We start from the raw sequence: 22,608 nt of genomic DNA, 5'->3' as shown, positions 1-22,608 counted from the left end.
TTAAGTTCCTAATAAATATCAACTGGCAACAAAATGCTAATTGATGATCTAATATATTTTGAAACAGAAGCAGACAAGTTATCTATATAATGAGAATTTTACAACACCCACACATTGCCTGAACCTTCTCTTCTTGCTCCCATAGTTTTGACAATATTCTCCACAATAACAAGAATATAGTGCGTAGGAGACTTTTCTTAATTTTGCCTTTCTGTACTTTTCTACAGTAGTTTTCTAAGAAGGTTGAAGTTTTCTAAGTTTGTCTTAGAGAGGGAGAGGTAGAGCAAATACAAAACAGCAACAACAATAACAACAATGCAAACAAACAAAACCCCAACCACATGCATGTAATCTTCCTGTAAATTGCTTAGGTGCTGCTGTAATTTTTGTTCATATGTTTATTTCTTCTCTTGGGAAAGGGTCTCACACTGTAGTTCAAGCTGACTAGGAACTCATGTTACCATGCTGTCCTTGAACTGGTGGCAATCCTCCCACCTCAGTGTCCCAACATCTGGAATTATAGGCTTGAGCATGTCCAACATTTGTGCGATTCTTTGCAGTTGAGTATCTCATATGAAACTCCAACAGCTATGTTATGAAAACTCCTAGAGCAGAACATTCTATTTTACCACCAGCTGGATCTCTAATTCTTTCCCTTGGAATGAGATCTGCCTACCCAGATCACCTACTTTTACTGATTACAGTGGATCCTATGCAGCTGGCGATCCAGCACATATTTGCAGGTATTTTAGGATGACTTTTTCCTTTGGACATGATAGGAACCTCCTGTCACAGTCTAGGAGAAGAGATAACCTTGGTCAGTATCCATGGAAACTGAGTAGAGCAATACAGATAAGCTAGAGCTACATGATGGCAATGGACTATTAAGACTCTCTAGTAGAAGGTGGGAAAAGAGTCACAGGATTCCATCTGGGACTGTATCAGTTTTTCCTGCCCTCCCAGTTGTAAGTAATCTTGGAAGATGCTAGAGTATATAGGACGTGGAAGGGTAACTGAAAATGGGACTCCATGATGCAGTTTCCATGAGGCCAACATCCACGGTGGGATGGAGCTTTGCAGTGATGCAGGTGTTTTGGAGACTCCAACCTCCCTACTAGTAGACCCTTGCCTATTGTGGTAGTTTGAATGTAATTGTCCCCATAATCTCATAAGGAGTGGTACTATTAGGAGGCATGGTTTTGTTGCAATAGGTATAGCTTTCTTGGAGGAAGTATGCCACTGTGGAGGTGAGCTTTGTGGCCTCATATATGCTCAAGCTGTACCCAGCGTCCCAGTTCACTTCCTGTTGCCTGTGGATGTAGAATGCTCAGCTCCTTTTCTACCACCATGTCTGCCTGTACACTGCCATGTCCAGCCATGATAATAATGGACTAAACATCTGAAAGTATAAGCCAACCAATTAAATGTTTAACCTTTATAAGAGTTGCTATGGTCATGGTGTCTTTTCACAGTGCTAGAAACCTTAACTAAGACACCTACTTTCCTATAAGTAAGTCCAAAAGACATCAGGTTCATCATATGCACTTGGGTGGAATCCTTGCTTTGGTCTGTATTAGGTGCCCATGTGGGGTGAAAAGATATTTGCTTATGTCTCCCCAACAAGGTTAACACAACAGCAGGATTATTTTTGGAATAGTGTTTTCCTTATGGAGTCACTCACTAAGTAAGAAGGTACTTACTTAGACCTCAGGGGTCCTGTGACACAAACTGTATAATATTAAAGTTCCCAAGTGTGGTTCTTGTCAAATCTTCCATTTCTTAGTAATATCTGTGTTGGGGACAGATTTGCCTGTCTGTCAGCAGTTATACTGCTTACACCAGCAGAGTGAACCCTGTTTCTATTCATGAACAAGAGATGAAACATCTTTTCTTGTAGGACAGGACTGGGGTTAGAGTTTCTGCAGTAGGTTATGCTTCTGAGCATCTACTCTTTGAAGTGACCTAAGAAGTAAAGCTTTTAGATTCAGCTTTCTTCAGACTTCTTTTCCCTATGTCCTGACATTTTATTCAATTATCAGATAAAAATATGCACAATAGTGGGGAAAGGCACTCAAATCAATTGCCATGTCCCTTAGAGGGCTGGGTAAGACTGCTGACTCTAGCCTCTAGAACAGTCCACATACTCACTGTGATCTGAGTGGTCCTGTCTAGTCCTAGCCAGGAGATCGGGTTCCCAGCTCTGCCCTCACCCCTGAGACCACTCATGGAAGAAGCTACAGGATCCTAATCTATTGTCCTAATTCCAAACATGGCTGGATTCCAAAGTGATCTTCTTTGACTAAGGTGGTAAGGAGAATTGCAAATAAATGCTTGCTTGAAATATTAAAGACTTTTAAAAACAGAAAGAACACAATTCTCCATGAGTATTTTTGATAAGAATCCTTAGATGAACATCTAAGAAGCAATGGAACTTGAGTTCTCAGAGTCTCTCTCTCTCTCTCTCTCTCTCTCTCTCTCTCTCTCTCTCTCTCTCTCTCTCTCTCTCTCTCTCTCTCTGTGTGTGTGCATGTTCATGTGGGTACACTTGTATGTGGGGGGTACTTATATACATGTGTATGCAGGTGCATGTGCAGCTTAGAGGGCAACCTTAGGTGTCATTCCCCAGGTGCCTTCCATCTTTTGTTTGAGATGGGGTCTCTCATTTGCCTGGACTGTTACCAAGTAGGCTGAAAAAGCTGTCCAGCAAGTTTCCAAGACCTGTCTGTCTTTACCAGCCCTTCCATTGTGGAAATCCAGGCATGTTTCACTGCTTCTGACCTTTTCTGTGGGTTCTCCAGGTCCTAGATAAGAGCCCCACACTTGCAAAGCTTTACCTTCTGAGCCACCTCCTCTTCCTTCAGACTTGTTTTTTTTTTCTAAAATAACCCTTCCCTGTTCAGGTGTTCCTATATGAAGAATGCTCATGCCCCCAATGCCGTGACTGTCACGGTAGATTCTTTGTTGTCTGAGTATGATAAGATGGTAAACATCCTTTACCCACTTGATACTAGGAGCTCTTTCTTCAAGTTGTGACAACAAAAAAATGCTTTCTCTCCACCATCAAGTGTCTCCAGGAGTGGCGGCAGTGTTGGTAAAAATCAACCCTAATTGAGGACCACTAAAGAGCGATTCATATAGTTGTATAGATACATTCCTAGAACATGGGCAGAGTTGTTCTAGAAATTCAGACAGAAAATGAGTTTGGCCAGCACAAAGCTAGCACTTGGTAATTTCAAAACCACTGCTGTGAAGAATTTTTTTTAAAAAACCCTGTCATACTTCTCTATTTTCAAAAATTTTGAGAGACTCCCCAAGCAGTTCTGATTCTTTCCCCTACGCTAGGATTTCCAAGTGAAAGCAACCTGTTTAAAGCCTAGAGAAAGTCAAGAAAAGCCTCATCTGAGATTTGGAATTGCTCGTTGTTTCAAAGTAATTCAACTTGCCTACAGAATCATCTCCTTTGCCTTGGTAATTCTCCAGGCTGCTGAAATACCACATTTGCAAAAGTACACCCACGATAGAACCTAACCAGTTTTCTCCTCCGTTTAGGCTCACCCACACGGGCATCTTGTGGAACCAGACAGTTAGAGGCAAAGGTGCTCCTGGGGACAGCAGGTGAGTACTGTCACCAGAGAGGGGACCACATCCCTTCTATATATGAAAATCACATAGTAAAATCCGTTGCCGAGTGATCACAAAGTAACAGATTCAGTGGTCATATTGATCAGCATTTGTGACTCCTCCACCAGGTCCAACTACACTGCTTTCATCCCTTCTTCACTATTCAAAAGCAAAAACTGTCACATATTTTTAGTAATTTCTCCATGTCCTCTTCATCATACTGCTAGCACAACTGTTCAGAATTCACAGAGCGTACTTGGAAAGCCACTTTACCCTGTTTGTTACCATGCCTTAGTACTTTTCTTAAAATTCAAATTGCATTTATTTATTTAATTCATGAGGAGCTGTGTGCACACACATGCCACATTACAAGTGGAGGTCAGAGGACAACTTGCCAGTTCTCTCCTTCTACCATATGGAATCAAACTTACCTGTCAAGTGCCTTGATCCACTGCACTACCTTGCTGACCTGTACAGTCTTGGTTGCAAATCACAGTTATCTTTTACTTGTATGTATAAAAGAAGTTGTTCAACATATCTTTATGATTTTTATCAATGTGAAACACACACACATACACACACACACAGAGACACACACACACACACACACACACAGCTTTTTTGTTTAATATTGAAAGAGACAAAGATGTAACATTGGACAGCCAAGATTAGAACATATCTTGCAATGCTCGGGATGACTTTGTTCTTTTGTCCTTTTTATTAGTATATATCATTTAAGTTGAATATACCTTTTCCTGATTTCCAATGCTGGACTCTTCCTCTTCCCTGATAGGGCAAATTTTTAGAGAGCAAATGGGCAAATTTTGGTCATGATGGTACTGTGAGTTGACAGCTAGAGAACTCTTTGGCTCTAAACATTTCACAATGAGAAAAAAACCTTAGAAACAAAATGCTATACTCATAGTGATTAATATTGACTGTGAACTTGACAGGCTTTGGAATCACCTAGGAGCTAAATCTCTGGACACATCTGTTAGGGATTTTCTAGACTGAGTTAATTGAGATGAGAAGACTCACCCTAACTATGGGTGGCACTGTTCCATGGCCCGAGGTGCTAGTCTGAATGAAAAGGAAAAGTTGAGCTGAGCACCAGCATCTGTCTCTCCGCTTTGTGACTGTGGATTTAATACGAGCATTTGCCTCGCATGCCTGCCACCATGTTTTCTTGCTGCAATGGACTGTATCCCATGGAACTGTAAGCCAAAATAAACCTTTCTTTTCTTGAACTGCCTCTTGTTGGATATTTGATCAGAGCTATGAGAGAAGGAACTAATGCACACAGTAAAATGTTATTTCTGGTATGCCAACGTCTCTGTGGAGGAAGAATTGGTCAAAAGCATACATAGATGATCTACATTGAACCTGAGCCAAGAAACCGGGAGGGAAAGTGGGAGTGGGGGAAGACTGTGGTCATAGCTTGTTTTAGGAGTGGTTCTCCTTGCCAAACAGGGAAGCTTGAAATCTTCAACTAATCACTTCCAGCCAAGATACATGAATGCATGGAATTGACTTATATATAACATGTTTAGCAACTTCCACGCCCATTTTATGTTTTGAGACAGGATCTTGAGTAGGTTGGAAACTATGTGGTCTATGCTGTCCTTGAATTCCTGTATTCACCTTCCAAGGCTACACCCAGTCTATGGCCTTCTTTCATATTATTCTAACCTAATATTCATCTTCTTCCCTCCTCCAATCCCTACCTCACTTCCTTGCTTGTGCTGGGGATCATCCCCAAGGCTTTGTATATTCTGGCTGGCCTAGTTTAATAGTCTTTTAAATGGGTTTTCTTGCTTTTCAAGTTTCTTTATAAAACTAAGGTTTATCAATTCTTTTTATCAACACTGCTTTATCACTCCTTTATGTGGTTTCCAAATTTTGTTACTGGCTCTCTGTCACTAACAGAAATGTTCCAACTCTTTCTCATCCTGTTGCCATCCAAACTCCAAGGCATACTGGGCCCCATATCAGAGATTTCTAAAACTCTAAGTTAATGTGGACCCTGCTGCTAGTGTTAGCAGAGCTGTTGGAGTCAGAGCCTGGGTCTTGGCATCTCTAACAAGCCAGACACATCTGCCCATCCTCAGTAGGTTAATTAGAGAGACAATGTGATAGTTAAGAAGTAGAAATAGATTTACTCAGTGTGCACACATTAGGAAGAGGAACCAAGAAGCCCAGTGATGCACACACAAGTCCATCTTTGGGGTCCTACATGAAGTGTAGGTTTACACAGAAGATCAGAAGTATGAATGGCTGAACACTCTCAGTCAAGGTGTAGTTCCATTCATCATTTACCCATCATTGCCTGGACTCCAGTCTTTCCTGCAAGGTAGACTGACAAACGGTCTGTTGGAACTGTGTGAAATTTCTTCCTGTAGACAAGCTTCCTGTCTGTCTGGCACCAGGACCCCAGCCTTTTCCTCCTCAAAGTGTGAGATTCCTGGGGAAATTCCAGTTTCTTAGGGTTCATTGTTTCAGTAGTCTGACAACCAAAGGAAGGGACACACATGTCTCTTTAGACTACCTCCCTTCTTGCCAGGATGACCACACTAGCTCTCAGAAAAACACTTATGTCATTCTTCAGTTGAAGGGAGGTTGAAGTGGACCTCTGTGGCTATGATAGCCACCTTCTGCTTTCCCTACTTGTGTCCCAGGGACCACTTCCCAGTTTAAGGGGTTGTGTGGATAAGGTTGGCACTATCCTTAGATCTCAAGGCAATCAGGGCATTCTACATGCATACATGATTTTATGTATCTGTATAAAATCTAGAAATAATATTTCTATCTCTGAGACTGACCTAATTTGCTTAATATGATGATCTCCAGTTACACTCATTTTCCCACAAAGTCATTTCATTCTTCTTCATGGCTAGAATTTTTCATTGTGTATGTACACTATAGTCCCCTATCCATTTCTCTGTTGTTGGACACCCAGGTTGGTCCCATAACTTAGCCGTCAATGTTGGTTCATGCAAACATTTGCTTCTCCTTTCACAATGTCTTTGATTTCCTGTTGCCACAGACTTGCATAGCTCCTCCTTCTAACTTCTGTTTTGCAAATGGTTTTTATATCCAGAGCTCAAGGCAGCTTGAGCTTCTGAACATCAAGTCACCATTAATTATCACTTTCTGGGGAAGAAAATAATTTGCTTCCTGCTTGTAACTCTGACTTTCAATTTAGTGCCTGTAAGAAGAAACCTAAGATTTTGCAACTGGGGTTTCTTGCTGATTCAAATCCACAAGTAACAGCTCAGCTTGCTTTCTGCTCTCACTTTAACAAGGATTTATGAAAAAAAACAACAACAAAAAACAGCCTACTCAACAGAAGGACACAACTGGTTGGTTTTCATTAGACCTGCCACATACCCACCCGCATTCCTTCTCCACTCAGATGCTTAGAGCTCCTAAGAAGGAGCATGTTTGCAGTTCCTTCAGTTCTGTGAGCTGCCCCAGCAAAAGAATAGACTGTAGTGAAAGCCAGTTTGTCAAGCACAACCCACTTGTGGTGGTATTTAGTGTGTAGAAAGTGGCGCAGAACTGTGAAGATGAACTTTCAACCTGGAGTTGTTAGAGGGATCCCTCTGTGGCCTCTTCTTGTCTCCCTTATCCTTGTGGTCACCACTGAATGAAGTCAGACAAGACACTGAGAATAGTATAGAAAACAGGCAGAATTTATTACAGAATAAGTACTCTCAAGGGCGAGTGTCAAAGGACTCATCATGGAGGAAAACATTTTCATGGGCTGAGAATGAACAAAGACTAGAGAGCTCATTGTGCCAACCTATATATGTAGGTAGTCTTTATACTATTCAGATAGCTTTCCTGGAGACTGGTCCCTCGTTAAAGTGATTGACAGGTCCATTTGGACTAACTCTTAAGGGAGGAAGGTCATGGTTATGTCTTTGTTATTCACCAGAAAGCCTCCTGAAAGATGACAATCTTATAATCATCTCTGTGGTTCAGAAAGTTATATCTCTACCCAGGGCCAGAGATGAGGTTCAGATGGAATTCTTTTGAACAAATATCATATAACAGAGCAGATTAAAGTAAATTAAAGAAAGAAAAACTGTATCTATAAAAGTGCCTCGTCTTGGGCTGGAGAGATGGCTCAGCACTTAGAGCACTGGCTGCTCTGTCAGAAGACTTGGGTTCAATTCCCAGCATCTACATGGCACCTCACATTGTCTATAATTCCAGTTTCAGGGGATCTGGCACCTTCACACAGACATACATGCAGGCAAAACACCAATTCATGTAAATAAATAAAGAAACCTTAAAAAATATTTAAAAATTCCTCCAGTCTTACCAGGAGGAAGTAGTGTTTCCATGGTAGGCCTCAACAAAATGCTGCTATCTCCATTTTTCTCCTTTTTGTCTAACTCATGGCTAGACTTTCATGTCGTATTTTAAGTCTATAGGAGGGTCAATTGTGAAACTTCTTCCTTCCTTAAAAATCATGCCTCAAAAGGCTCATAGAAGGTGTGGGTCTTGAAGCTCATTATGGTGTGTGTGAGAGTCCTTTCTCAGTGATCTTCAAGCCTAATCTTGAACCTGTAAAGTAGTAACTAGTTACCTATCAGTATTTGATAGTACCTCAAGGTAGAGAATTTTAGAGTTGAATCAGGGGCCAATGACCTAGTGTCCATTGGAGACTCATTCATAGAATTGTGTCGTGTGTGTGAGGACTTTTCCTCACACATTGAGAAGTATAAAATTGTTGAGTGTCTGAGAGTAAAGAGTAAGAAAATAATTTTTTTTTATATCACTACATCCAAGAGCTTGCTAGGAATGCAAATTCTCAGGCTCTGCTGTAGACCTGAAGCAATCTGATTTTTAACGGGATGTTTTGTGCAGGACAGTTTGAAAAGCATCACTCTGAACCAATCTTTGCAGAGATGGAGTAGGTGGGGGATTCTGGAAAGCAAAGACAAAAATAGAGCTGTGAACAGAGTTTGAGAGCAACATAGTGAGCAATGAGGTGCTGTATCAGGAGTTATACATAGCTCCAAGCTGAGGAACAATCACCAGTCTTCATAGCTTCCTTTAGGCCCTGTGGCTTACAATGACTAAAATGCTTTTAGACACTGGGACTATTATCAGGACTCCAGTTTCAATTCGAAGGGAGATGGAAAATGAAGTAAACATGAGATTGAATTGGATGATCAAAATGCAACAATGATAACTTGCCACTGTGAATGGGAGTGATTTCTTTTTAATTTTTTTAATTGTTGCAATTATATTATAATTACAACATTCTTTCCTTCCCTTTCCTCTCTCCAAACCCTCCCATATACACCTCCCCACTCATCTTCAAGTTCATGGCCACTTTTTCTTTTTCACAAGCAGGCAAGCAAGCAAACAAAGAAACAGAATACCGTTGGCATGAGTATGTAAAGGATACTGTAACAGGAAGATGTCAAAATGAACCTAGCTACCAACATTGGTACTCATTATGTATTACGGATATAGTTGAAAACATAGCAGATCTCTGATAATTCTCCTGTTAACTCTTCTTAGCTAATAGCATTAGGCAGAATAAATGACTTAATACATGTACTTGTTTGCTTTTAAATGGTAGTCTAAAGTGAGCAAGGATTGACTGGGTCTTCAGGGAGGCACTCAGGTAATAACAGGCCTATACAATAAGTCTCTGGAGAAAAAGGAGAGGGAAGGGAAGGGAGAAGGAAGGATGACCCATGGTGGATGTGAACAGAGAGTTTGATTTCTTTGTGTTTTGAGCAGGAGTGTACATACTTTGTATATGAAGACAGTGGTAGACTGTGGAATAAAATTGGAGTTATTTTTGCAATCTTACCATTGTTGGATTGTTGCCATGACGAATATTTTGGGTCATACAGTACATTTCTTATCTTTGATAATAAAAAAGTCAGTATGGCTCAGGGACAAACTAGGACTAGATGTACCTTTATTTTTTCCAAAGGTGGCCTTTATTTATTTCCCCTCCTCATTCCATTTTTTTAATTGAAAACAATTTTTTCATACAGGATATTCTGATCCCCATTTCCCCTGCCCCAGCTCCTTCCAGATCCTTCCCATTTCCCCTCATACAACTCCACTCCCTTTCTTTCTCACTTTAGAAATCAAATAAACAGTCAAACAAACAAAGCAAGCAAACAACAATAACAGTCAAAGAAAAAACACAGTGTATACCAGGCTAGTGTTGAACTCACAGAGATCCATTTGCTTCAGCCTCCCCAGTGCTAGGATTAAAGACATGTGCCACTGCACCTGGCTTTTTTTTTTTAAATAAGTGAAAATGTATAAGACATAACAGGTAGTGTTATGTATAACAGGTAGTGTTAAGATTACCACAACAACATTATCACATACGGAGATATATGACACAATTTTTGATTGGGTCTATAATAACTTTGTCGGTGCAAGAGATGGTTTAAATGGACATGTAGCAGACATTCAATATATGTTAAAAAATGTAGTCCAGTTCCCACTAGGAAGCATTTAATGTATCTAGTTACTGTTATAAGCTCTTCCTGCATGCTGTAACTCATTTCATCCTATTAACTCTTCAAAGCAAGCATTTGTACAAATCGACTTTATAGCCGAGAAGCATTTGCAGAAAACAGAAATAACTTAAGTGGTAAGAGATGGGACAGGGATTACAACTAAACAGTAAGTAGTAGAGCTCATTTGAGTAATTACTACTCTCTATCACTTCATGGGTGAACAATTCCATCAGGCCTTCGAAGTCAGGTGCATTTGGGAAGAGACCATGAACTGGGTCTGGAGCCAGAGATAAGGCGGGTGCTTATGTCCTCGGGGAGGAGGAGATGATTCTGAATACCTCCCCCTTTCCCTCTTATTTTCTCATTTACAAACAAGTCTGACTCTTACACACACACACACACACACACACACACACACACACACACACACACGGAATTATTTGAACTGATAGTGTTGACTGTTAGGTGAAAATGTTGTTTCCTAATCTGAACAAACGCGTAACTGTTCTCTTTTTGTATGGCACAACCATCACTCGTTGAGAAGTTTTTTGGATGAAAACTATCTCCCATAGGTTTGGGTGTATAAACACTTGTTTCCCAGTTCAGGGAGCTGCTTAGGGAGGTGGCTCAATCTTGCTGGAGAAAGTGTGTTATTGAAGGCAGGCTTTGAGAGTTCATAGCCTCAACCTACTTCCAGTTCATTCTCTCTCTTTCATGTTTGCAGTTGAAGATGTCATCTGTCAGCTTCCTGCTCTGGCTCCATGCTACCATCCCACACCCACCATTATGAACTCTCCTGACAGATCCACAAATCCAAACAAACTCTTTCTTTTATAAGTTGCCTTCGTGATGGTATTTTATCACCACAACAGTAATATAGAGATATCCCTACTCATGTTACATAAGATTTGAATGCAGAAGGCCAGCAAGATGGCTTAGTAGGTAAAAGCACATGTCGCATAAGCCTGGCAACTCCCCCTATACCCCTTTCCATGGGACAGTACACAGCACGAAAGCTTGTTCTTTCAAAGTTGGCAAGGGTCAGAGAGTCTTGAAGCATGACACATTTAAATCTTATTTTTAAAATGATCTGTGTGTGTGTGTGTGTGTGTGTGTGTGTATGTGTGTGTGTGTGAATACACATGCCATGGCACTGTGTGAAAGGTCAGAGGGCAACTCTGTGGTGCCAGTTTTCTCCTTCCATCTCTCTGTGGGTTCTAGGGATTGAACTGTGGCTGTCAGATGAGAATGAATGCTGCCTCAGCTGATACATTGTTTGCAATCTTTCAGGCCATCCAGTTAACCTATGGCTGTGCTCCTTACCCACAGAACTGTAAGACCACACATTTGTGAGGTGTTAAGTTGATGCATTTATGATAATTTGTTATGCAGCAAGAGAAAAATCAATATGGATCCCAAGCAAGACTTACCAGCTGAGGAGAGTAAGGTATACATGTATGTTTGGGAAGCTGGGGGCTATTCTAAGTGGGTTTTCATTGGAGGCAGAAAAAAAATGCTTTTATTTTCAAAGCCTATGTACAATTTATATTTTTAGCAATGATTTCTTTGCTATTGCTTACTAGTTAGATATTATTTTGATTAGAAATTCAAGTAAAATGACTCTAGTAAGTTTGCTTTTGTTTATCCTTGGGGATTCAACTTCTCTCCTTGTTTCTTGGGGAATGAGAAAAATCCAATTGGTTATTCAAGTATGATAAGCATTTTTATAAAATATACTGAATGAAACGTTAAGGAAAAATACCAGGGCCCAGGGGAAGAAAAAGAACTAAAAAGAGTTGAGGGGTAGAATTATGTGAACTGATAAGGCTGGAGAACTGGTCCTTCAAGTGGATGGCCACATATCCATTATGTATGATCTCTGGGCTTATTCAGACCCAGATTTTACTCTAGGAAAAAATCATTCACTGTCTTGTTCAAGGTGCAGTATAGAGCAAGCAAAGTATCTCCACTCAAATACAGACAGGAAACTGTTGTAATTTGCTCAGGAGACTCACTGGTGACAGGTAGATGTCAGGGGTGAATCTCATGGAACCTAGCAAACATTTGTAGGGAACCTAGTCAGTCTCAGCTGGCATGATAACGAAGTCCTCATGCTTTGATCCTATCAAAAATTCCCTGTAAAATAACCAAGCCATATGCAATTTCTTTGTTCCTGCTCAAACTACTTTATAAAAGCCACAGTTTTTTACCATACCTAGAGGAGAGCCCACATCCTTCTATTTTAGGGGTAAGATGTGGCCTGATTCGTGAATTTCTAAGAAAAGTCATTGAGATCATTACAACTAACTTGTGAATTTTTGTTTTTATTTTTAAATAATCAGCAGTGGTCTCTCTTGGAACACAGTGAGACTCAGAATGTCATGATCTGCATGGCAGGCTGGTTTTCAGGGACATCCCAGTCCCCAGCCCATGATGTCGGTCCTGAAGGTTAATCTTTTCTTCTATTTTCAGAAGGATTCCTTTAATACTTAATGTATGGATATCAACCATCCTTATTCTAAGGTGATCCCTTCCTCAATTTTTAGATTTGGTTCCATCTTATGATGTATGGCCATTTCCTACATGGGTAACCTACAGACAAAATACACTAAACCATACTGTTTCCCAAAGTGCAACTTTGTCAGTTTAAATAACATCATAGAAGATGAGAAGGCCTTCCTGGAACAGCCCAGGATGTGTAGACTTTGGCACACATTCAATCTTATGCTAAGCTGATGTAAATATGCCTCCATAGACTTCCTTCTGGCTGCCTGTGGGTAGCTCCTGAACAAAACCTTCTCCTTGCCAGGTATGTAAAAATACTACTAATCCCAGCATTTGGGAGGCAGGTGGGAAGATCAGGAGTTCAAGATTAATCTAAACTACACTGTAAATTCAAGGCCAGCCTGAGCTACATGAGACCCTGTCTCAAACAAAACAGAACAGAACAGAACAAAAACAAACAAAACCAAACCCACAAAACTACTACAAAAAGGCCTCTCCAAAATGAGTGATTTTCAAAAATATACTTCATAGACATTTCAGGAAGAAAACCCATTTTCTAAAGTTACTACAGTTGAGGGGGATTTTCTTGTCCTTGGTAGTGGAAGACTTTTATTAATATAGAAACATGTGTTTGTCACTTGTGATCTCCAAAAGCACAATTTGCCTTGCATCTGACCCCAATAGAATCTAGGACCAAGTGTTGACCCTTAGCAGTCCAAGACATTAACAGAAGATAGGAAATTAAAAATTTCTTTAACACAATCAAATATTTCAGCCAAGTTTTCTTCTCTGACATTTTTAGTAAGTGGAGTAAGTCTTTGTAAGTGGAGAGGTGACATTATAAAGACTGATCATTCTCAGTTCAAAGAAAATTGACAGGAGATGTGAGCTTGTTCTTCTTTTTCTGGTTATTTGTTTTTTTACTACACTGCACCAAGTCATGTCACATGCATTAAAATTCACATCTCATTTTGTTATCCTCAATTTACAGGTTATAATCAGCTTTGAAGATTGGTGTTACAAACATAAAATGTTCATCTCATTTGGTTATAATCAACATCTAATTAGAAAAAGAAAATTTCTTAGTTTTGAAGGTTGGTGTTCCCCTAAAATTCATATGACAGAACTTGATACTCAATGTGATAGTATTGGAAAGTGGGGTTTTTGGGAGGTAGGTCATGATGTCATTATGAATGGGATTAGCATCCTTACACTGTGTGATTGAGGTAGCTTTTCTCCACTTCTTTTTTGTGAAGGCACAGCTAGAAAGACTCCATGTATGAGGAACACATTGTCACTAAGACACTGAATGTGCTTGCAACTTTGATCATGGATTTCTCCACATTTGGAACTGTGGGAGGTAAATTTCAATTGCTCATGAATGACCCAGCCAAAGATATTTTGTTACAGCAGCCTAAGCAGTATCATAGCGAAGAAACAATGAGTATCTTAGCGAAGATGTTAACAACTCATTTTCATTTGCTTTCCCTTCTTTGACCAGTAGGCAATCTGCATGCAGTCTCTGTTTTGCTTAGAGCCACTGCCATTACAGTCTGTTCAGGCCAGTTTGACTCTTAAAGAGGTGGTGAATGGGTTTGAAACCTTCTTTCTACTGAGCATCTCAAATGCTAGTACTAAACAGACTGTTTTTAGAGCAAGTTAGACATCAGCTTTCTAGAATCTCTTGTCACAGAAAAAGGAAAGCATGCCTGTCACAAGTACAGAGAGAAAATTTGAAGCACAAGTTTCTACTCTCTAGTAACTTCTCTTTCTGAAGTGTAGAGTACTGTTTGGCAATTATGGGAGTTGTGGTGCATTGATGTTTCTGTAATGGCGTGATGAGACAATCTGGTGTCATTTGACCTGGCATTTGTTGCTCTGATCTCCTGGTTCACAGCGCATGGACGGTTGAGCTTCTTAGTCATGTCCTTCTCCTGCATGCCATAGAACCCAAGTTCACAGCCTTTCCAGTGTCTGGAATCCCTTGACCTAAGTTACCTTACCTTGTTATATGGTTTTATTGAAGAAGTTTAATTTCTTCCCATCTTACTTTCTTTTGTCATTGTTGTGACTGAATACCTGATAAGAATCATCTTAAGGGACAAAAGATTTAGTTTGGCTTATGGTTTGAAGGTCCATTGTAGTGGGGAAGACATGGCAGTGGCTGAGGGACTTGCAACTGTGGCAGCTCATGGCAGCATGAGGCTATTTGCTTACATTTTGTTGGACCAGGAAACAGAAAGATGGGATTTCTGGCACTCAGCTGGTTTTCTAATTTTATTTAGTCTGGGATCCCATACCTTGGAGTAGTGCTACCCACATTCAGGTTGAGTTTTATTCTCTCAATCATTCCTCTCTGGAGATGCCCTCTTGGACATACCCAAAGGCATGCCTTACTAATGACTCAGGCCTCACTTAATTCAAACAAGTTGCCAATGAAGATTAATTACCACATCTTCTTGTTGGGGTTAACATCTTTGTAGATGCAGTTGATTAATGCTTGACTCCTTCATGAGACTGTAAAGTCTTGGAGAAGACAGATCGGGTTATAATATATAGAAGTCCTGAAGAAATAGTTGCTGTATGGATAAGGGAACACGTGTTGATTTGGGGGATGTGGTTTTTCCACTGGACAAGGAATTATGAACATAGACTCTAAACAAGAGTTGGAGAGGCATTATGTAGACAAAAGGAATAGAAAGGTATTAAAGAAACTTCTTGGGGAGAAGGGATAAAAGTAACCGGAAGAAAGAGGCTGAGGGGAATGAGAAGAACCAAGGAGTCCACTTCTGATGATGGTCACAGAAGCTCAAGAACCTACAGAAACTTATGATACCAGTTGGAACTGAACCTCCATTCTGGGCCCAGAAGCAGTCAATAAGGTGCTTTTAGCTTTTGTTATGTGACCTTGCCTATGAATAATCAGAAAGGACTTTAGGCCTTCAGAATCTAGATTTTCTGGTCCTTAGAGATGAGTGTGAGTGATGTGAAGATGAATTGAGCCAAAGGTGGCTTTCTTAGACAATATATAAATACTTATGGAGGACCCTGGTATGGTGGGGTATTTTGGTGTGATAAAGACAAATAAATGAAGAAATGTGTTCTATCTTAGTGAGTTTCTATCTTCATTCAGGAAAAGAAAAGGTATGAAATGTGTGTGCTCACACAATCACCCATTTAAAAAAAGTGTATTATAAATACACATATATAACATGGTCACATTAATGTTAAAGTTATATATATTTAAAATGCTTTTAAAGTACCAAGTAGGGAGAGATTGGTTTTTCCTCACAGGAGGGCAGAAATATTGAAGTCTTCATATGCATAGTGACATTTGATTGTGAAAGGGTGCTATTTGCATGAGGAAGTGTCAGCACTGGGAAGTCCCTAATCTTCCAGTGTACTCCATAGACTGAAGTGAAAGTTCCCACATTAACTTTGGCAGTCATGTACCCCCTGTTTCCAGCACCGTGGTTCTGCTAAATCCTTACCCTTTCTCTGCTCTTTACCCTTATTCACAATTTCATCATGACTCATTTCTAGATTGGGTGACCTTGCTTGATCCTTCATCCAAGTGTTCCCGAGTCAAGGCCTTTGCTCTAATAGACTTTACTGAAAACCATGGATGGTAGTTGTGTATGCGTGTTGGTTACATCAATGAGCAGTATAACAAACAACTAAAATGGAATATTCATATACTTTATTCTTAAAGCTCCTCTTTTCTATTTGGCACCAAAGAATCTCTGCCAGCTGCTGCCATATCCACAGCCAGCATCTTGCTGTGTTTCTGGGATCTCTCTCAAGACTTTTAGAAAGCTTTCTTTTTTCTCTTCAGTTTGTAGGCCCCTCCATCTAACCTCAAATCATCCCAAGTAATTTTTCTTATTTTCCCATTTTAAGCTGTGCAAGTAGCTTAGTATTCCTTGAGACTTGGTTAATAGTCCGCTATGCCTATTTACTAATAAGTTTACATACTATTATACTGTCTCTGGGTTGAAATCCTAGGGTTAGCCTTTAAGGCAATGATTACTTTTATTGCTCATTAGGAACTATGTAATATCAAGGATATATGATATATATATATATATATATATATATCTACCTATATATGAGTTAAAAACAGTATCACACACACACATATATTTAGTAGGCATTGCTTAAGAAGGAGTTAATAAGGGAATCAGTAGGCTCAAGGGGATGTCTTTCTGTATGCTGTGAATGTGTTGCTCTGGTTGAATGATAAATAAAATACTGATTGGTCAGTAGCCAGGCAGGAAGTGTAGTATAGGCGGGATAAGCAAAGAGGAGAATTCTGGGAAGTGGAAGGCTGAGTCAGGAGACACTGCCAGCCGCTGCCATGAGAAGTAAGATGTAAAGCATCAGTAAGCCACAAGCCACATGGCAACTTATACATTAATAGAAATGGGTTAATTCAAGATATAAGAACTAGATAACAAGAAGCCTGCCATGTCCACACAGTTTATAAATAATTTAAGTTTCTGTGTGTTTACTTGGGTCTGAGGGGCTGTGGGTTTAAGTGGGACTAGAGAAAACTCCAACTGCAGGTAAGGAAGTAACAAATGTGTAGATGAATACACATGTTCATCTAAAATAAAATACTAGAATAATATTGCAAAACAATTAACAAAATTGACTCATGTCCTACAGGGAAATAAATATGTGACCTTTGGGGTTATTTCTACCCAACAGAAATCATTTACAATGTGTCAACCTTCTGAAAACTAACATCTAACTTAACAAAATCTTTGAGCCAGTTAAAAGTTAAATTTTGAAAGGAATATTATTAGTATTAGTTCTTTCTTTCTTGTTGCTGTGACAAAATGCAACTTAAGGGAGGGTCTACCTTGGATTGTGACCATCATGATGAAGAAGGCATGGTGACAGACATGTCAAACAGCCAGTCACATTGCCCCTGCCATCAGGAAGCAGAGAGAGGTGAATTCTGGAACTCCATTCTTTTTCTCATTTCTTAATCAGTTCAGGATCCTAGTCCATGTAATAGCACTAGAGCTGCCTCCAATCAGGCTGGGTCTTCTCTCTTTACTTAAACTATTCTAAAAGTACCCTCATAGATATACCCAGGGCTATGTTTCCATGGTGATTCTACATCTCATCAATCCTCTTTCATTATGCATTGAGTGTCATATAACACCATAAATCCTGGACAATTATAAAATAATTACATTAATTAGTGAAGACATAAGCATCATGTCACAAAAAGTGTAAACATGAAGTAAAAGCACACAAGCATATTTAGAAAACAAGCAATATCGAGGCAAATTTATTAATAGATACACATCAGGCCAATATTCACAGAACAAAGATCAATAATACTGCCCAAATTTATTTGCATTTGCATGAACAAGCATAACTTGGATTGTTATTGGTTTTGCATAATGTACTGAGCTGTAAAATAGTTTGTATCAGCAAATGTGAAAAAGAGTGCAGGAAAATATGCTAGATAGTACATCCAGAAATCTTTCTTTGCTCAGTTCAGTCTTCTACTATTTTTTCCTGAAAGACTCAAATCATTAGTAAGTAGTGTGTTGATGGATGATATCATCCTGCCCCCCCCCCACTCCCTGCAAGCATCAGCTGGTCCTTACAGGGAGTTGAATATATAATTTTCTAGGGTAACTTTAAAAGGGAGTGTAATAATCATTTTGTTTTATGCTCATGCTTTCAATACTTTCTCTTAAGAACAGTTTGTACCTTGCCGGGCGGTGGTGGCGCACGCCTTTCATCCCAGCACTCGGGAGGCAGAGCCAGGTGGATCTCTGTGAGTTCAAGGCCAGCCTGGGCTACCAAGTGAGTTCCAGGAAAGGCGCAAAGCTACACAGAGAAACCCTGTCTCGAAAAAACAAAAAAAAAAAAAAAGAAGAGTTTGTACCATAAATGTATTCCTTTTAGTACAGGTCACTAAGGTTGCAAGGCTGGCAGAGGGCGTTTTCAGTGTAATAGAAGGCTCCTGATAAGAACTTGGGGACACAGTCCCCCTCTCAATGTTACTGTAGCAAAGGATACCTGTTTCCCAACTCATTGCTGTGTTATATACTCTTCCCAGGATGATAGACACTTGTCTTCTCTTCATGGGGCTATGACTACGTACCTCAAAATATTACCATGTTGGCCTCAGTGTTTGAAGTACCTAAGAGGAAGAGGAGAGAACTAGGAATCGCCTTTACTTTTTCTGCCTCATTTGGAGGTCTTTTTGTACATGGCAGAAAACTCCCAGGTGGGAAAGAGGGTAATATTTATAAACACCTGGTTTAGCCCCTCCCCTTGGAGAAACCGAGTGAAGACTTGGGTCCCACAAGCTGGTCTCTGCCTTAGAGGAGGTTTTAAGGGGATGAAACTTCCTGAGGCAGTGTGCTAGGAAGACAAATAATGAGTCCTTGCTTAGATTAGCCATGGCCAAATCCCTGAGGAGTTTCTGCTGATGAAGGCTAGCCTAGCTAGTACGGTTGCCTTCCAGAAATGACCTCTCTACCTCGTTCTCATCTTCCTTCCTTTTAAAGACAGAACATCGCAAAGAGAGCATGGGGACAGACTAAGGGCAACTTTGGGCCCTCTAGCTTTTTTGAGGGTGTGGACCAGCATTGGATTTGGGAGAGGTTCCATTTTGGTCACAGATTGCCTTAGGGCAACCCCCTTTAAGCACAGCATAAAAAGCGCGGAAGACTCAAATCTGAGACCACACCCAGTGTACCATAGAGAACAGCTACCCTTTACAAAGTCCTTCCTGACAAATTCAGACAAATTGTTCCTGTGGCAGGATATAGCTGAAATTTCAGTCCTGACACCACAGTCGGGGTTGCTGTGTCTTCTCTGTGAACCTCTGTTTGCAACCCTAATAAGCTGCTAAACTGTCCTTTCAGATCCCAACCCCCTCTTTTAAACATGTACCTCAGAGTCCTGTGGCAAGTGGGCATGGCCACGCCCTCTGCCCATTTTATTCTATCTGCCATAGATTACCTTCTTGCCACTTTCAAACTTATCCATCAAGTCTCCACTCACAAACTTCTTAAGGGCTAGGAAATATGTTATTCTAGGAGATACTGATCTAGTGTTTTATAAATGATGACACTATTACAAGTGTATATGTATACAGGCCCCATGAGAAATCTTCAGGGTAGAGATGCTCAGATTGAGAGATTTGGAGGACTTCTTCACTGTGGACTACCAAACACTGATAGGAGTCAGGGCAAAGATAGCCTCATTCCACAGACAGTCAGGGTCACAGGTCTAAGGAAATAAGTGTCTATATCTTGTTGCTGAACCAATAGTTAGCTCTGAGAACACTGAGGCTTTACAATGAACTTTCCACTTTTTTCAGTGAGCTGAGCCCAGGAACTAGAATTCAAAAGCCCTGCTTCATCCAGATGCCAGCTAACATCAGCTTTTGTTCTTTTTACTTCTTACTTCTTCCTTCCCTACTCTGGAACTTTGGGTTGGACTTTTTCCTATTGGTGATTTTTCTGAACTTGTGCTTATCACATGATCTCTTGACATGAGATCCCCACATAGGTTTAAATTAGCCAACCAGGTTCATCCCAACTGAATGCCTAAATTACATATGGGCGAGTTCAAAATCAAGCCCTTCTTGAGTTATTAAAGAACCTCTTTGATCCAGAATGTTATTTGGCTAACTCACTTTTGAGTCCTGTCCCAGGTTGTGGGAGCTGTTTCTTTACTTCTTAAGAAACTTTATCTCCTTGCCCATCTTCTACTATCTGTGTTGATTATTCTTCCTCTGACATGGGAGACAGGTGCTGGGGAGCACTTTATAGTCAAACATGTCCATGTTCCTGTAGCTACGTACATAGATGTTCATATTAAGTGGAAAGAATAAAGCCAACAAATAGCCTTCCATTTGTTTACATTAAACTTTGCCACCAAGGACCCATGAGGAAGATTTGATTCCAGAAGGTCAGCTTGATATACTAGTCACCTTTTGTCATTGTCACCACCAAATACCTTGACAAAACAACTTAAGGTAGGAGGGGTTTATTTTGGCTCACAATTTGAGGATACAGTCCATCATGGTTGGGGCAGTCATGATAGCAAGAGCTCAAGGCAGCCCACATTGCATTCACAGACAGGAAGCAGAGGGAAATGAATGTCAGTTCTTAGCTTGCTTCTCCTTTATCTACAATCCAAGGCTGCAGCCTGTGGAATCATGCTGCACATGGCTAGGGTGGGTCTTTCCACCTCCCCAAACTCAATCTAGAATGTTCCCCACAGATAGGTCAACAGGTTTGATTGCTAGGTAATTCTAGATCAGCCAAGTTCTCCATCACACTGGGGCTGGTGAGCTCACCATAATTCACGATGGGGCTGTGTTTGCATGGCTCCCTAAATCCTAAGAAATTTCATCTGTAACAAAAGCCACTGGATATAGAAGGGCTTTTGAAGCCAAGCAGAGTCATTCTGTGACTTAGTCCTTTACTTCTTAATTGAGTGGTGAGGTGCCCTTTTTGTTTGTTACAGAGTGCAAATGCAAGTGCATACAGGGAGGGCAAGCAGTGGAGTAACCCGAGTGAATGAAGCTCAGTGAGGGAGCACCTGCCCATCGGCACAGCATCTGATTACTGTAGACAATCCAGAAATCTGCTTTTTCACTGTTAGCTTCATTTTGAAATGCCAAAATCACTGTAATGAAACACAATATTTGGTTATACTTTTGCATTTGATGTGTACTTTCAGACTTGGTCGACCGATATTTGGGATCTCTTGTTTTTTTTCTTTCATTTTTCAGGACCAAGTGATTTCTATAGGTTTACCATGAAAATATGTTTTTTTTTTTTTTGGAGATAAAGTTTCATGTAGCTGAGGCTGGCCTTGAACTCTTGATCCTCCTGCCTCCACCTCCCAAGTGCTGGAAATACAGGCATGTGCCCCCACACCCTGCCTAAAACTTGAGAAGCCATCTGGCAAAAATTTTTCTTGGTTCATTGAAGTGTTGAGGTGGGGGTGGGAGAGGATGAGTTAAGAGAATGGTTGCGCTAAGGCACCAATTTAGAACAGTTTATCATAGAGCAGTTCCCTCTGCCAATGACAAACTTTCTCGAACAAGCACAATCTGAAATTCAGCCCTCATTATCTAATCTGGTTCTCTTGTTGGGAAATAATGAAGTAATTGAGAAAAAAGCAGGCTTGATTTGCTGAGAGACAACTGCAGATGATTGAAGTGATTTCATGCTAGGTATATATATTTCTGCATCCACAGCCCCTTTCCTCTCTAGCCCGTGATTTTCTTCTAGTCCTGGATTATTTTTTTTTTATCAAAGAAAATGAAACATTATCCCACCCTTCTTTGGATAAATTCTTTGCATGGTTATTAGGTCTCTTGAAGTTCTAGTTCTTTCTCTTAGTAATCCATGGAATAAAAATATCTGTATGTGTTTGTATGTGCATAAAAAGCATAACAATGCACATACAAGGGGAGAGCAAAAGGAGGGAAGGGGGGAGAGAGAGGTGACAGAAATCTACAAGCACCAACTGTATTAGAGCAGTGGTGATGGTTTGCTCCCTTCTTGAGGATGACTGCTCACCCAGCTTTGAGTGATTTTGGCTTTGCCCTGTGAAGGAAAAGGAGCAACATAGGTACCTTCTTTTGATACACACACTGACCCTAGAACAGATCTTTTAATTTTTTTTTTTTTTTGGTTTTTCAAGACAGGGTTTCTCTGTGTAGCTTTGCGCCTTTCCTGGAGCTCACTTGGTAGCCCAGGCTGGCCTCGAACTCACAGAGATCCGCCTGGCTCTGCCTCCTGAGTGCTGGGATTAAAGGCATGCGCCACCACCCCCGGCCAGATCTTTTAATTTTAAAAGAACTTTCTAGAGTCACTTTTTATATACTGAGAATGCATGTTCTGATAATGTTTTCTAAAACAGGTATTTTTATCCTGATTTCCCCCCTCATTTTTGGAGTTGTACCTAGTGGTATACTGTC

The sequence above is a fragment of the Peromyscus leucopus genome, chromosome X (genome assembly GCF_004664715.2).
Source record: "Peromyscus leucopus breed LL Stock chromosome X, UCI_PerLeu_2.1, whole genome shotgun sequence".
Lineage (NCBI taxonomy): Eukaryota > Metazoa > Chordata > Mammalia > Rodentia > Cricetidae > Peromyscus > Peromyscus leucopus.
Note: the sequence above shows the minus strand (reverse complement) of the source record.